Raw genomic sequence first — 4,186 nt, 5'->3', positions numbered from 1 at the left:
AGTCATAGGGAATAATCTAGCGAAAGTCCGAACTCAATATATGACCTAGAGAATGAAATAAGTTGATTTCTATTATATTGAGCCTGCAGTTGTTCCTTTTCCCGATGCACTCGAAGTTATAGCGCACACGGACGGACGGATGGACGGACGGACTGACGACAATACAAAACTATAAAGGATCTTAGGATCCTTAATAATCAGACATTATGTACTATTGTAATGGTAGCTGGAGCGCTGGAGGTTAGAAAATAACATTTTTCTTCTGAAATCAAGCGTCTTATACGTATGTAAACAAGTACAAATTGTGCACAACTCTTGTACAGATAAAGCGCATTGTTTAACACCCCTACGCCCGAATCTCTCTTTGTTAGTTAGTTTTTAGTCTTCCGGCATTCCATTCTCGAGATATTCCCAATGCAAGTTTTGACATCACCAATTGGTATATTTCTTCCCAATCACCTTTTATAAGTACTCTTCTCCGACGATCCGCTTTGGAAATATAAGGAATTATATCCATTTACGATAAGGGGTCGAGGAGGAGGACTAGGGTTAGTATAAATCAATTCCTTTCGTTGAGACCTTTCATTAGAGTACCATGTATTTTGATTAGCGGTAAGAAAGAAGGGAGGTAATTGGTAGTTCCTTTTGGTGCGACCTTTAATTCGAATACCATTAAAGATAAAACCAACTTTCACCCCCACCCTCACCCCCTCCACCCACTGATCTTGAAAAGGAGTCGCGCAGGAAAGTTATAGTTAGTGGAAAGCAATTCATTTCGATTAAACCTTTCAATAAAATACCATGAAGAGCAGAACGTGTGTTCACCTCCCGCGCCCCCTCACCCCATTTTCACAGTTTTACTTGATACCACTAAAGGCATGTGTTTGCGAAATTTAAGATCAATAGGTTTTCTCGTGAAATTTGATGGCCGTCTGGTACCACTTCAAGGTATAGGCTACCTATTTCAAACAATTCCAGGAGTCTAAAACGCATGAGTACATTAAACCCGTCCAAAGCTGCATGCGCAAAAGTATTTGTGGATTAGACAAACCGCTCAATAAAAAGCGAATCGATGTGTGAGAAGTAAATGAATAAAGAAAAGGTACTGGGTCTCATCAAAATTCGCCAAACTAATGCTGATAGTTGATGTTCATGTAGGATGCCACACAGGCCCGTAGGGTCTGGTATTTCTAGTGTTACATATACAAATCATATTTGATATATTTTTCGTAAAATCATAATATTAAAGTCCCTATAGCCTTGGGCTCAAAAATAAAATTTCTTAAACTATTTTTTTACGTATCAACTGTTTAATCTATAACATACTACAATTTGAAGGGATTTGGTTGAGTAATTTTAGTTTGAAGGGAGTTTACTTGGTTGTGGTGCGGCAAACCTCAAAAATTGGTCACTTTGAAGCGTTCTCTAGTACTGAAATAATGAAAATACCGTTAGACCTAAATGACGTAGAATTAAATTTTAATTTTTGATACCCGGTCGAATAAAATTGACCCAAGGGTTATTTTTCTATTAAACTTCGAACTCGACGGTAGTGGGTATTTTACAATAAAAGATCCCCATTGCCGTCTATCTGTACCTCCTACTATTTATATCTTCGAATTCTATTTACTGGAAGTTTTTAAGTTCTATTTTTAATTAACAGAGTTTTGTAATTATTATTTTGCCTTCATTTATAGAATTGCTTTCTACTTTGCAACATTACGTGTACCATTATATACACATACCCTTTTCTGTTATTGTTTGTTTACTTTTCTTACTAATTTGTAACAATTATATTCCATTTATCTTTTTTTTTTATTTTACTTCTTTTTTTATAATTATTTAATAATAATGTATGTATACGCCTCTATATTTACTTCTATAATTGTTCATTTATGGATTACTAATCTGTTGAACAATAAACATTACTGAATTACTGAATTACTGAAAGTGTATTTATCCAAAATATGGGTAAAATGTTCCTTTAGTGTAAAGGAGGGCATGTAAATCTCGGCCACGGTCATCCCAGTAATTTGAACTCTGCGATTGGGGAGATGGAAAACATTTAAGACGAGGTAAACATATGAAATAAATTCATGTTTATTATCTTGAAACAATTCACCGGAATTAAGTTTTCTTATTTGTTATTGTATAGAGGGCGCTTTTTCCTTTCTAGAATAATACAATCTGAATAGGAACTACAGTATCAAATTGAAATTATGCCATTTATAGTTAGGTAAAGTCTTCTGGTCTCAACCTGCGTATGTAAACGGTAAAAAGCAATTTTCAAAAAGTATGTCCTTTGCACTGTTGGCAATTGTGTAAACAAGAGGGCTTCTTTGAGCTTCCTTGCATATTTCAACCATAACAACCACTAATTTGACAACCGCTTCTACAGTATATCATTATCAAAAAAAAACACAAAAGGAAAATGGGGTTGAGCAAACGTCATTAGGTGTGCATTGTCGAGAAAGTAATAGGCGCCGGGATAGGTCGTCGCCGGGTATAAATCGCCGGGATGACCAATTCCGGGATAGTAATGGGCGTCGGGATGAGTTGTCACCGCGAAAGCGGTGCCGGGGTGTACGTTGCCGGGATGTACATCGCCGGGATGGGATGCACCATGTAACTCTGGCGAACCCGGCACTCAAACCACGACTGCCGTTTAGTCTGTACCTAGGGAGGACCACCCATACGATACGATACCATACTCCAGAAAAAATGTTTTTCCTCCCGCCTCTCCGTCTGCCCATGTATGCAATTACTTTTGCCGATTGAAGGGAAATGCTTCATTAGGTGTATTTGAAATATGTCAATAAAAAAAACTAGGTAAAAAATGAGTCTGGCAAGATTACAGATACTTATTACTTGTTTTAACCTCTCACCTGCAGAATGAGTATAGAAACAGTACAAAAGTAATCGTACGCAATTTGTTTCTCAAAAATGCAAGGGCATAATTTGAATTTTGTGGAAATATGCCTAACCTTTAATTATTTAAATAATACCTCATTCCGCTAGATGACTATGTTATATAACATCTCTCCGCTAATTAATTATACATAATCAAAGAATTTCTTCAAAATATCAGAACGTCACGCAGAATCAAGGAAACAACAAAGCACCCTATTTTAATGAATAGTGCAAACCACTATGATAAATAGTTCTATCAACAATAGCGTAATTACCCTAATGGCATATAAAAATTAGAATCTTCTTTATGTTGCTGTTGGTCAAGGTTCGAAAATGTTATGGTTTGTGTTTAACGAACTGGAAACGTCATTGAACATTTAAAACTATGAATATGTTACAGTCGATTTTTTTTATATTGCGCTTTTGAAATGTTAGAATTCGGGATTAGGTATACACGATCAACTTAATTAATTGCCCTATTAATTAGCATATATCGCTCATCTTTATTGTCACTACAACGTAAAGAAAGGCTAAATAAAATTAGGGAAATTTATGCAAAATTTGATTTTACCTAGACGTAGGTAGGTAGGTACTAGTATAATTATGATTGTGGCAGGATGGCACGTAAGCCAAGTTGTTTACTTTGACTTGAACTCTCTTGTATTTTATTTATATAAAATATGATCGCAAACATTGCGTAAGAGCATGCGTATGCTGTAGAATTAGGTTAGTCTAGATTTTCATTAAGAGTTTAACATTTGATCATTTAGGTAGGTTTGTATCATATGCTAAGCTTTCCAGAAACCATCAAACGCTTTCGAAAGTTGGAAGCCAAGAGTGTACCCAACAAGCTCGTTTATTTTATGATGGGAAAAGAACTATCAAGAAAACCACCAAATATGAACCAATTTATAAGAACTTTTTTGAATACTCCACTGAATGAAACTGTTCTAAGCTGATATTCGCGAGTGGTTACGTACTACATAAGGTACGCTGTAACAGGAAAGTTACGAGCGTGATCGCTATAATTATTATTCTTGGTTTATTTCGCGTAAATACAAAAGCTTTTCGTATTCGTGTGCGTCGCGTCGTGGAGACCCTAATTAGGGTTTGTGACAAATTGCGGGTCACCTGAAATTTTATATGTATATGCGCGAATAGACGAACTATAGTAAATTACGGGACGAGAAACAACTTTTTAGCCTCGTTTTTAGCAGCCTGATTCGTAGCAAGGCCTTTTTATTTACGACTGGTAAAATATACGCGAAGGGACATT

This window comes from Photinus pyralis, unplaced genomic scaffold, assembly GCF_008802855.1.
Source record: "Photinus pyralis isolate 1611_PpyrPB1 unplaced genomic scaffold, Ppyr1.3 Ppyr1.4_LG4, whole genome shotgun sequence".
Lineage (NCBI taxonomy): Eukaryota > Metazoa > Arthropoda > Insecta > Coleoptera > Lampyridae > Photinus > Photinus pyralis.
This window is presented reverse-complemented; position numbering follows the sequence as displayed.